This window comes from Neodiprion pinetum, chromosome 5 (genome assembly GCF_021155775.2).
Source record: "Neodiprion pinetum isolate iyNeoPine1 chromosome 5, iyNeoPine1.2, whole genome shotgun sequence".
Classification (NCBI taxonomy): domain Eukaryota; kingdom Metazoa; phylum Arthropoda; class Insecta; order Hymenoptera; family Diprionidae; genus Neodiprion; species Neodiprion pinetum.
In genome coordinates this window covers 29,039,191-29,052,103 of record NC_060236.1, presented here as the reverse complement: position 1 = coordinate 29,052,103, position 12,913 = coordinate 29,039,191, and the positions used below count along the sequence as shown (strand labels likewise).

The following is a 12,913-nucleotide window of genomic DNA, read 5'->3' as shown; positions in this document are numbered from 1 at the left end:
AACAGTTCTTGGCAGAGGAGAATAAGGAAAAAGAAAAAAAAAAGAAAACGAGAATCCATCGAGTCCAAAGTGGAGTGAACCAAGCGTGGGGTAAATGGACGTCGGAAAGGTCGGGAATCGCTCGAGGCTTGACAGCCGAACAAATCTCACTCGCTTACAAGTTCCAGAACTTCGACTTACGGCCGTCTGCTGCTGCTACTGCAGTTAGTAATAAGTTAATGTGTGTAGTAATCACCGTCCCAGTTGCCATTTCCGTTTCGCCATAATCCGCACAAGTTTGCTTCGAGTATCGCTATACGATCCTGCTTACGAACAAGAAACCATCCGAGAAGTGATCAACGGTCATTGATCATCGACCCTCGGCCTAAGTCAGACTCTGGAATAAATGGAACAGACATTCGTACCCTTCGAGGTGTTTCAGCTGATTTATTTCCGCGTCAATCCGTGATCTGTTCATCCTTCGTATCTTTCGAATTTCCAAAATAAATACCATCGAACATACGTCACTGAGAGAATTGAGGCACTGTAATTCCACCGAATAAAGTATGCCTTATATTTAAGGAGGAATAAGCTACGCAAGAGAGAAAAAATAAAACAATACAAAATGAAATGGCATTATTAATACGTGGGAGGAATGATTTTGAACTGTTCGTGTAATTTGAATTTCCTCGTATCCATTACTATCATTACATACTAATAAGTAGGAATTTTCTTTAATTCGCGTTCACTGTAATTTGTGTATAAAATTAACATCGATGGACATATTTCGCTTTCTTTAACTTTTGCCTCATTGTCAGACGCTGCGACCTATTCGTCCTTGACAATTCATGTTTTTGTAAATTTGATAAAGAAGGTCCGTCAGTTTGTTTCCTTTCGTTTGAAGAAAAGAAAGAGGGAGAGAGAAAGAAAATTGCCAATCAAAGGAGCAAATACACCGCGGCGACATCGGAAAAATTATTTTCGTCGTACCGGAGGCTAAATTTCAATGTCCTTAAATTTCAATGCATGATGTACACGTTGATGAGCCGCCCGGGGGTGGAAGAGATCTCGACGTGATTTGAAAGCTAGCCAACGAATCCACGGCGTGAGCCGCACTCGGCGAATAACGATCGTGTAAAAAACACACAAGATTATACAAGCAGCTGGATTAATTCAGAAGGTCGAGAGGAGGGGGAGAGGAGGGGGGGGGGGGGGGCAGGTTTTGAAAAAATACGTTATGCTAAGTCTGGGAAAACAGAAATTACGGATTTTTTGCCAGAAGAAAGAATAATGAAAACGAAAAAAAACAGACAAGCTGTAAAAATACTATTTTTTTGGTAGACATTTTATCACGTTACGAACCAATATAATTACTGAACGTACCGTAAAGTACGATCCAAATTATACGTCGGTATTATTCTTTATTTTATTCTTTTACAAAAATCATAGCTTGTCTCTTCACAAAATTGTTTCCTATTGGATTATACTTATTCGTTTTGTCATTAAATCGTTTCAAATATGATCGCGAGTGTTCTGTCGACAAATTGAAATTTAAAACGTAGAGATTGATTTAAATTAGAGAGATTCATTTTCGTACAGACGTCCACGATTTTCCCATACACAACATGGCGAGAGCGATGAAAAAGCAATTTGAAATAATTTTTATCATCCAGCAGTGGCGTTGAAATTTGCGGATAATAAAAATTTTTTTCCGCACGGCTGTCTCGCGGTCGTTTCATCGTTTTATACTGTCTGAACGTCTGGTAAAAGCGTGAATAAGAGGGGCGGAGGAGGGCAGGTGGTGTAATTGATTGGCTGGAAATGCGCATTGCTTTAAATTCAATGTATACAAATTGAGGTAGGAAGGAAGAGAGCGAGTGCAGCGATAGAACGGCGAAGGTGGGAGGAAGCGGCATGACGGCGTCGCGGCGACGGATCCTTATTAAGATAATTCGGGTTAATTTAAAATTCAGTTCAAGCGCTGAATTCAAATGAACCCCCCGACGAACACCGTCCACTATATATATTATACTGTACGTTACAGGACGTCGTAGCGACGCCCGGCGTCGTCCACCAGATCCAGCCAACCACCGTCAAAATGCATTATTCCATTCATATTGAAATGTCAAGCAGAACTCTGACGTCTGCAACTGCACTTGAGTTATTCAGGTCCTCGGTCCGTCTGATGCCAGAGAAAATTATTCGATCATCATCATATATATATATACAGAAATACGACCGTATTATACATTATGTGTGGTAGGTATGTAAGTACTTTGCGAGATTTTCATGCCAGGAATATGTCCGAATCGTGGAATCGTAATAATTTACTGGTATTATTTTGATATTGTAAAAATTAATGAGAATCTTTGCAGTATTTTTAAATCCGTGACTTAACATCGATGATTTTACCCCTGCGGGAAAGTTCGTCAAAAATAGCGTGATCTATAAAATAGTCACGAATCTATAAAGTTGTAACTTGTTGCGAATTTGTTTCTGTCTTTTCAACGAACCATTATAAGAACCAGATATAAACTTAATCCCCAATGACTTTTCACCAATAATTCGTTAGAAATTTTTTCTTTCAGTTACCGCTCAGTCTATAACTCTTTTTCTTTTTTTACCACAATCGAAAAATATAGTTCTAGGTGGAAAATGGAAATTAGTTTTCTAGCTGTTATACCGGAAAGTCTGGTATCCGTTGCTGTTCTTTCTCATTACGATCACTGTTGCTATATTTTCTTGGTAACTGTTGCGAAAATTTAATTCTTGTGCAACGATAAATTGACGTTAAAGCCTTGTTCAACTAAAAAGGTAGAGTAAACCTCAGAAACTGATTTTGCGTCGCAATTACCAAAAAAGGATCGACGATAGCGATTTTCTTTATTTGTACAGTTTTCTTTTTCAAAGTTACTTCGACAGTTGATAAAACTGTTAAATCAATAAATGGGAAATAGTAAATTATTCATAAATCGCGCTGTTATCTTTGCTGACAAATGTTGATTGTTAATTGTTCATATACATACACATGCATAGCGGTGGAATAGCCAGAGAAAGTTTGAATCCGATTATCCCGAGTGAGAAGGAGAATGAATGCGCGGTGGTATCGAGAGCATGAAGTTTTTCCACGGATCGTTAGATCTTTCGCAATTATCGGCACGAGAACCGAATCTACGATGTAAAATATAACAAGCCGAGTGAAATAAAAAACAACATGGATTAAAGTACAGTCTCTCTTTTTCAGAAGAAGAATCATAGTCGAAACTGGATCTTGAATCGTCACCAATTAGAGTATAACGACTTGTCTTTTCTCTTTCCTTTCCACTTCACACCGCATCACATCGCTTCACGATCATGAAATTACATTAAAAGAAGCGTGTGATGAAATATTTAAAAAACTTGTTACGTGTATAATAATTCAAGTGCATAATAAGGTACGTCATAGTACCAACCTAGAGTAAAATTGACTTTCAAAAAGTCTAGTTAGAGTGTCTCGTCGACACGACGTAACGCGGTAAAAGAGTCACGAACCACTTTGAACTCCTTCAAACTAATTTGGAAGAACATCGGCGTCAAAAAAAAAATCAAAAAAAAAGGGCTTTTAACCCGGATTACTAATCACGGGGACGAATATCTTCCGGAGTCTGAAAGCGTCGGCGGATTAATTTGAACCCTGCGCGATTCACGGACCTGGATGAGAGAGAGTCGGGCTCTTAAGGTATCGGAATCACGTACCGTACCGAGGCAGTGTTTTAGGACTGAAAGCTTGGAACTGATACGCGCAATTCCAGGCCTGAATCTTCCTGGTTGCTAAATTTCCTGCTTGACCATTCAGGCCGTTTGCTTCCTCCTGCTCCTCTTTAGACCGTGAGAAGGACGATAGATATCCCGAACCAATTGTAGTACAATGACTCGACTCTGACTCCACGGTGCGCAAACACCAATCAACCCGAGTTTCAACGACAACGTGATAGGAATGAACCCTTCGCCCCATGCCCAGCTGGAAAAATATTTCAGATCTGATACCGTAAAGTCGGCTGAGAATGCTGACCGGATTCATAAGCGGGTATCCGAAGGCACCGTAAGATGTTCTCTGCAGCAATGGACGTGACCGAAAATTTTGTGAACGATACACGGTATTATAACCGCGGAATTAAATGGAGGGAAAAAATTCATCGGTCAGAGTAAACGACCGAAAGACAGAGAGAAATGTTGAATGGAATAAAAAAGTTTGATTCAGTAGCCTCAAAGCAACGTCACTCCGCTCGCTTCTCTCTGCAATTCCAGGTCGTAACACCAATTGAAATGGATCCCGAGGTCCTTCGTTTTTAACAAGTTTCACTTGGCTTTCAGCCCCGCGTCAAATTACGAAAGATTTTTGAACCTTGAGACGAAGAATACAGGAGGAATAAGAAAATTGAGGAGAAGAAGAAGAAGAAGAAGAGGAAGAAAGAGGAAAGGGAGAGTCTGTAAAATTGAAACGAGGGTAGACGTCCAGTCTTCAGAGATTTGGTATAAATTATTCAGTGTTAGCTTGGGAGTAATTATTTCTCCTCATAGCGTGGAGACTTTATTCCTTTCTTTATCGTCTCGGTCTCATCTTTATTTTCAAATTTGCTTTTAATCCGCGGACGATGTGCACGAGCAGTTCTTCCGTTTGAAGGTAAGCGATAAAGTGCCCAACGTATCGGATTTGGCTTCACCATGTCAGACGGTGTAGCAAAAATAAGACCAAGCGATTTCATGTGAAACAGAAAGTCTCGTAATTCCAGACATTGATGTTGATTTTCTGAAAATTTATCTGAAAATGAAACGAACCTCATACTTCGTAAGCACAAACTTTTCGTTACACATAAAGAACACCGTGAGTCATATATTTTGTACACATATGACACGAGGATGAAAGTTCCAGATCGAAACTTCGGTTACCGTTAACCCACGGAACTGGCACTACGCACTAATCCCATTCAAATCCAATTAAAACCGTAGTGACCTGTAGATATGAGAAATGCATAGAAATGACATCTGTAGTTTCCAAGATACACGAGTAACAGGATTTCGTAAGGATAACGCTGGGGTGTGTATCAAGCATTCCGACGGGTAGAGGAAAAGCAGATCTGCAATGCTTAAGCGGTCACTGAGGACAACAGCAACAGCAACAGCAGCAGGAGCGGAGTTAACGACCGTTAAAGTCGCGAATATACGGGATTCCGTACGGAATAGGCGATGATACTGCAAGCAACGGTACAAGCTGCAGGGTCAAGGTATGCATGCAAGTATGTGAGTACGTATATTCAAATGGCTTCGAAGGCAGGTTGGAACCGAAGGTGCATCGCGTGATCAACGCGTTATTCCACCTCCTGGATTAATAATCGTAAAGAAATAATTTGAAATCGAGGAATCGCGAGGTTGATCAGTGATGAAAAGGAGCACGAGACCGAAACGAGGGAAAAGAAATCCTTCCGCGGTATTTCCCCCTACGAGAACGATAAAATATTATATAACGCGATAAACGCGTACGTGTCTAACCTTCGGACAGTTAGCTTCGACCGGCGAAAAGGTCAATGCGATCCAGGGTCGTATAATTTCGCGATATTGCAACGTCGACCCGGGTCTTCGAATTACACTTGTGGCGGGGTTTGGTTAAACACTCTTAAGATGGATGATGTCGTCTTTCGGTACTCCCGTCCGTTCCACAAATGCGGTTGCCAAATTTCATGGGGAAAATACCCGGAATGCGAATATGCGAAGAGATTTGGAAGTGTCCAAAAGCGTGAAGAAGAACGGAGAACATTGGATCAACATCTTACGACATAAGACGCCCAATGCATGGTGACCGTACTGCAAGACTTCGTTCTTTCCGTGTGGTTACCGTCATCCATGAACGTTACATGGAAGTCCATAAATCCTGATCAACAAGCACTCATTCCACATCCACAAATTCACCGACGACTCGGCAAACCAGCGTGGATTCCTCTTCCGCTTCTTTTTCATCATCTTTCCTCACGCCATGCTCCATCTCTTCCTCGGCCACTCGGGATTTGAAGCCGTAGCTTCATATCCATCATACAGTTCGGTGTTTCATCCTGACAGAACTTACTCCGTATCACAGTACGATTATAATAAATGACCGTTCGTTTCTTTTTCACCCTGTTTTTATTACAACTCCCTTGATACCTTACGCCTTATAATATCTCGACTCTCGTCCTTAAACAGAAATTCTTTTCGTCGTTGAACCTCGCGGCTTGTACAAAGCTCAAGCTGAAGACGAAGAAGAAAAAGAAGAAGAAGAAGTTTTTTTTTCCCCCTCCAGGATAATCCCAGCTATCCGAGAATCTTGGGGATTCCAAAGTCTCAACTTAGTCTGGTCAACGGGATCCAGAGCACTGTAACCATAGAAATTATTCCATCCGATAGGTGTCACTGATCTCGGGTCTCCGTACATAGTTTGAGAATAACGAGATTCGCGACTGGTTGTATAGAATATTATTTTCAAAGTCTCGGGGAGCAGAGATGGAATATATTCGACGGATATGTTGGGAAAAAGAAATGAAAATAAGATAAAAAAAAAAAATTCGTATGGATTTCGGGATAAAAGTGTCACTCCCAAAGGCACCGCTCGGCTCCCTTTCTCTCTCTCTCTCTCTCTCTCTCTCTCTCTCTCTCTCTCTATATTCGAGAAAAGGAAAAGGAAATTGATCGAGGCACGCAATCGAGGGTTCAATCAAATTCGTCGAACCCGTGTATTCAAAACTCAACAAGCCCATCGTCTACCTTCGTCTCTTTAAGTGTCGCAACTTCGCACCTTCGCAGCTTCGAATCATACGTATGCACAGAATTCTTGCGAAAGCTATTCAATCATCCGACACTCTAAAAAAGACATATCAATATACCCTGAAGAACCAATCGTTGCAAATCTTCGTCCTCGTCTTTGTTTGTACTGTATGAGGGGAAATTCCATGCGAAACCCAGCCAATGTTTGACCCTCAGGATTTTTGATTTTGTTTAAAAAATATTGAATAGCAGCGATTTTAAAATGATCAAAAACTGTAGTTTCTTTTCCAGACATTTCAAAACCAGGCCCCATGCTGGGCCGATTTTTTAACCACTTTTTTAGCACTTTTGATTTTTTTGATCACCCAAAACATTGTTTAAACGGTTTATAAATCACAAAAAAATTCTCAAAACTTCTATTTTTCACTCGAGACATTTTTAGACCGGTTTCATGATGAAGTTGATGAAAAAAGTTTAACGTGCCAAAGAAAAAACAGACAAAAATTGCTCCATAATGGAACCGGTCTGGAAATGTTTCGAATGAAAAATAAAAGTTTTGAGAATTTTTCAGAAACTTTCATACTGTTCAAACAGTGCTTTATCTGACAAAAAAAAAAAAAATGAAAGTGGTGAAAACAAAAATCGATGTCTCGTCATGGGTCCGGTCTTAAAATGTTAGGAATAGAAAAGGTAATTTTGAAAGTTATTTTAATTATTTATAAATAATTGAGCAGTTGAATAAGAAATCTAAAAAAAAATTCAGGGTACTGTTTCAGATTTGAAAAAAACTGCAGAAAATTTTTAAAAATAAATTTGCAAGTAATTCTTGACGTATATATCGTATACCGATCATCTGCCGAAATTTAGTCTGCGTGGACAATTTTCAAAAGCCATTTCAGCCACGGAAACTTTAAAACGTGTTATTTTCTTCAGCAAATTGAATTTCCGTTTTTGTATAAACAGCCGCGCGATGATGCGGTAAATTGAAAAGCCAAAAAGATGGAAGATCTCAATCCAGCGCAGAGATGGTTTGGATGAACGCTTCGAATTGAAAATATGTTATAAATAAAAAAACCTCTGATAGCGCTGGACATTTGAAGTTATAGTTTCAGAGGATTACCGTCGTGATCGATCGACGGATACTTTACTTGTCATTGAAGGGATTAAGACAAAGATGATCGATGTTGTTAAAATTTCTTCAAATATGTGTTCAATTTTTCTCACTACTGCCACGGGAGAAGAAATGTTGCAGTTATTTTCTTTCTAAGATATCTTCAACCATCTGCAAGGCGTTTCTAAAAAAATCTGCTTGTCAAACGTTCAGGAGAAACATTATCACTGTGCAATTATCGAATGACTTTCGAGGAGTTGGCTTTTGAAAATACATTACAACGCGCCTCAAATATCCGTGCCTCGAATAAAAAAACAAAAAATCACAAAAAACATTTAAACGAAGACTTAAGTTAAATAATTACTAAATCAGTACGAATTTCTATATTAAACCTTTTGAAATATCTTCGGATAGGAAATTACATTAATTTAAGATTTCAACGAACGTGTCGCCATTAATAATATCGACTGATTGGCGCTAATCGTAACCAAAATATGAGTGATTATTAGTGAAACCATTCAAACGTTTGAAATGATAAAACCTCATCGGATCATATAAAATTTAAAGCGAGAGAGTATTTAACAATTCAGATTAAAGAGAGACAATTTACACAGATGGGTTAGACTAAGAAAAACGATCGATTTATAAAATTTTTAATGACAAAGAAACGATTTACATTTATAATTTTAATTCATACACCGTTTGACCGATAATTTATGTATTGCATTATCGAATGATTGAATGGATGAACGAATCAACAAATAATAAGTTTTTCGGCTATTTTGCTATAAATTTAAAGTACAAAAACAAATGAATCCTTACAATTCTCAAATTCTACAGTATAAAATCTGTTTCGTTCGAAGTTTATTTTGAAAATTTGAACATATATTTGCAACATGTGAGTATGTTTTTCTACATCGTGGTTTACAAAATTTCAGACTATCCTCGAAAAGCTGCGAAGTGAGAATTTCAAAATTCATATTCCTAAATTCTTTCACAAAGTATAACGCATCAAGAATTAATTACACTTTACCGGCATCAATACCAATCGGTTAGTTTCGTTTCAACTATGAGGATTCGATAATGCGTGGACTGTGCGCCGAGTGTGAATGTATTGGAAATTCATCAGGGTGACGAAGAGGATGAGAAGAGGGAGGGAAACCCGCGAGCGAAGCGAGGCGAGAAATTCGTCGGGTCCGAAAGAAGGAGTTGACGGAGGGTTAAAATAGGAATACGTGAAGAAGAGGAAGCGCCGATGGAATGGTGAGAAGAGGAGATGGAAGGGTTCGAGGGTTTCACGACGCACAAACACACGGACTCAACGAAACGCGGTTATAAACTCCACACAGCGACACGTGGTCATATATCTCATGGCTTTGCCTACCTATAGAAAGCGGAAAGCTTGCGTTTCCATCGAGGGGGAAAGAGAGAAGGAGAAGAGGAAGGAGAAAGAGAAGAGTTAATTCAATCTCGAGGAATGACGTACGGCCAGGGCGTGACGTTTTCGCGATCTATCGAATACTTCTCTATTCCAAACCCCCTTTCTTCACATCCCTTTATGCCTTTTTCCAATATTTCTTCACTGGGAGAAATTTTTATTTCCAGTTACCGCACAAGTAGAGTAAACCGAAGGAACTGATTTTGCGTTGCAATAACCAAAAACGATACATGTTTTACTCAATTTTTCTAGTTACTGTAACAAATGAAATTTTTCTCAATGTTCTTCTTCTTCTTCTTCATCTTTTCACAAAAGTTACAAAAAGTATACGTGGCCAATTATACCGGGACAATCTCTTGAAACGTGAAAATGAACCGCGCATGCGCCAAAATAATTAAATCTCATTGGTCGGCGAAATCTTCCCGCAACGATATTCTTGTCTGCGACGCAGGCGAGCCAACCTACGCAAAATGTGTACGTTTGAATTTTCAAACAGCACAAGCATCTCACTTTTAATGCGACAAAAAATTTCGACCGGTGTGTTATTTTATAACAAGTTAAACAGTGTTGTTATATAATAAACAATTTTGCGATCGATGCTTAGAGACGTAAATCGAGACGTATAAGGTACATGGAATGCATAGAAGACTTATAGAGTTTATGCTCGACTACCCGTTCGCCATTTTCACTTTGCTCGCTCTTTTCCTTCTCCCTCATCTCCTCGGCAAAAGCCGCATTTTCCACTGCTGCTAGCTACCTATTCCTTTCATACAACACCGATTTCCTCTATTTTCTCTATTTTCATCGTACTTCTCTCGCCCTCGCAACCTCTCTTCATTTCTATCAACTTTTCCCTCCGCTCCTCGACTACGCTCGAATAGCATCGCATTGCATCGCATTCCATTCCATCTAGACGCCGATGCTCTCTAAAACGCCACGATTGTGTGTCGGAATCGTTACGCTGGCATCGTCATGAAATTTTTTTTTTTTTTATAAAAATTTTCCAATCACTGCCACACGCTTCTGCATCAAACGTGTTTTAACGCGAAGAAATGGAAAATTAATCAACCATTATTCAAGTTCCATTTTTATGAAGTAAAAAAATATCATTTTCTTATTTGTCTATCAAATTTTATTCTCGACACGAGTAAGATACAAGTCAATTTTTTTCGACGTATTGACAAAAAAAAAAAAAAAAAAAATGGAGTTAAAGAAATAAGAAAAAACCTAAAATTCGACCCTCGAACAAATAAATCGCAAACAATCTTTGATCCATTTGATTCGTTTGTTTCTTCCCTCGTCATTTATTTTCTTTACTTCCCCTACGTTTCATTATTATTATTAATAAAAAAAAACATATGCCAAAACGATTTGTTTGTTCTTATTCTTTTTTCTTTGTTTTTTTTTTTTTTTAATGGAACTCGCAGCCTTTTTTTAAATCCTCATCTACAATTCACAATCAATCAAATATAGCATTCCAGATTCGCCTGATCGTTGACAAGCATGATTTGTAGACATATTGCAAAATTAAAGCTTCGATGATACAGACGTATATTGTATGAAAATAAAAATCGAAATCTTAATACCTACAACATATATTGCGTGATAAAGATGTGTAAAAATAAAACACCACAATAAATACGTTATTTTACACTTTTAATTTCCTTTGCCCGCCGCTTGATGTTCACGAATAATAAAAATCGAAAGGTAAATTAAAAATTAGTACCTTCGGTAACCATTCTGCAATTCCACACGCGATACCCACGAACAAATTTATCCTCCTCATAGAAATTTCAGCTGCGTAATAATATCCGACTGTGCAGTCAGTGAATGTAAGAACTGGTTACGGGTTTTGTGAACATATATAGGTACATATATATATATATATATATACACATATATAACATACATACACACATGCACACATATATATTATCTTGCAGTGTGCGAGGCTGAGAAAATCAAGTAGGTAGACAGGTTGGCTCGATCGTTGTTGGTCGGTTACTTCTCTCTCCCTCTCTCTCTCTCTCTCTCTCTCTCTCTCTCTCTCTCTCTCTCTCTCTCTCTCTCTCTCTCTCTCTCTCTCTCTCTATCTCTTTCTCTCTCGGTATAGTTTTTAACTGCCCACACGCACCTGCCCGTTTCTTGGACAGAGAGTGAATTATTCCAGAGCTAAACAAAAACAACGACGACGAAATACGAAAGAGAAATCTCCTCTCCTCTCGGGAGCATTAAACGTATGCCTCGTCGTCAAAACGTTACGAAACTGTATAAATATTAAGTATACACACACACACATATATATATATATATTATACATTTATACACGTATATTATGTATATCGATCGCGAGTCGGAGATACGCAATGCAAGAATATTGAGACCGCTATTTACCGATGTGACAATGCTCTTTCATTGTTATATAATTGCGCAAACATTCGATCGTAATCGAAATAAACGTATAGTATATATAAATATATACATTAGCAACGTGAGACAGAAACCTGTTGAAAAAAAAAATAAGCCGTAAGTAAAAATCAGAGTATAATATACATGCGTGTGTAATGAAATTTTTGTCAACGATCGTGAGTCTAATTATCGTATTCAAAGACCATCAAACGTTCAACCGAGAGTAATCAATTAACGGCAAGCAACGATTCTTTGTAATTATACACCAATTTTGTTGTTTTTGTTTTTTTTTTTTTTTTGATGAAAGGAAAAATTTTTACACTTCTTACAAATTTCACCTCAAATTATGAAAAGATGAGACGATGAAAGAAGAAGGTAATAAATGAAAAATTGACGAGGAAATGACAAAGACGGCTGAAAGTGCGTGCAACGTGAGATGAAAATTTGAACAAGAACAACAAAAAAATATGAAACAAAAATAAATAAATTCACTCATCGCCCCTTTTTCGATTCTTCCCTTCGATTTTCGAAAAATTCGTCAAAAACGTGTGAGAATTAACGACGAGAAGGATCGTATACTTTGAGGCAAAGCGGAATTTCGAGATGGAAAGATTTTCTCTTGCGGTGAAAAAATAAACATGGAAGACGAGAAAAAAAAAAAAAGAAAAAAAAAGAAAGAACAAGGTCCGCCGCGCTTGGACCTCTCCCGACAGGTGTTCGCATAACTGCAGAATTCTTACGGAATAGGCGGACGTATGATATCGCGAAACATCTGTGCAGCTCTATTCCGGTATAGGTATAGTATATTATTCAAGCAGTTATAATTGATCAGGCATAACGCACGACGCGCAGTCTGCAGCTGCTGGCGCATACCTTAGAAAATCATTATACAATCACAATCGTGAGGTAAAAGAACATTGCGTCAGATATTTCCTCTCTCTCTCTCTCTCTCTCTCTCTCTCTGTTTTTACTTACTTACTTAACTTACTCGCTTATACATTAGATTTAAGTTAATTTTTAAGTACATTAGATTTAAGTTTATTTTTTAAGTTTAAAATTTGTATTTCTTTGTTATTGGGCTGTTAATTTATACTTTTGGGTTCGCTACCCTAGTGTAATAAAATTTGTTCTATTCTATTCTATTCTGTGGAGTTTGATTTTGTTTATCCGTTCTCATCGATTAATTTTGCGGGTATTTGAGT

The 12,913-nt window shown here is 38.2% G+C and overlaps 1 protein-coding gene across 4 annotated transcripts in view; it reads right to left on the bottom strand.

The window, feature by feature from the left end:
• Window positions 1-12,913, bottom strand: part of LOC124220521 (semaphorin-1A) — a 231,184-nt gene that overhangs the window by 106,292 nt on the left and 111,979 nt on the right. Inside the window, exon 2 of one of the 4 annotated variants that reach the window (XM_046629561.2) lies at window positions 2,017-2,161. The exons of the other annotated variants lie outside the window; for them this stretch is intronic. The gene's annotated coding sequence lies outside the window, so the exon portion shown is untranslated. The remainder of the gene's footprint in view (window positions 1-2,016; window positions 2,162-12,913) is intronic. 4 annotated transcript variants of the gene reach the window in all.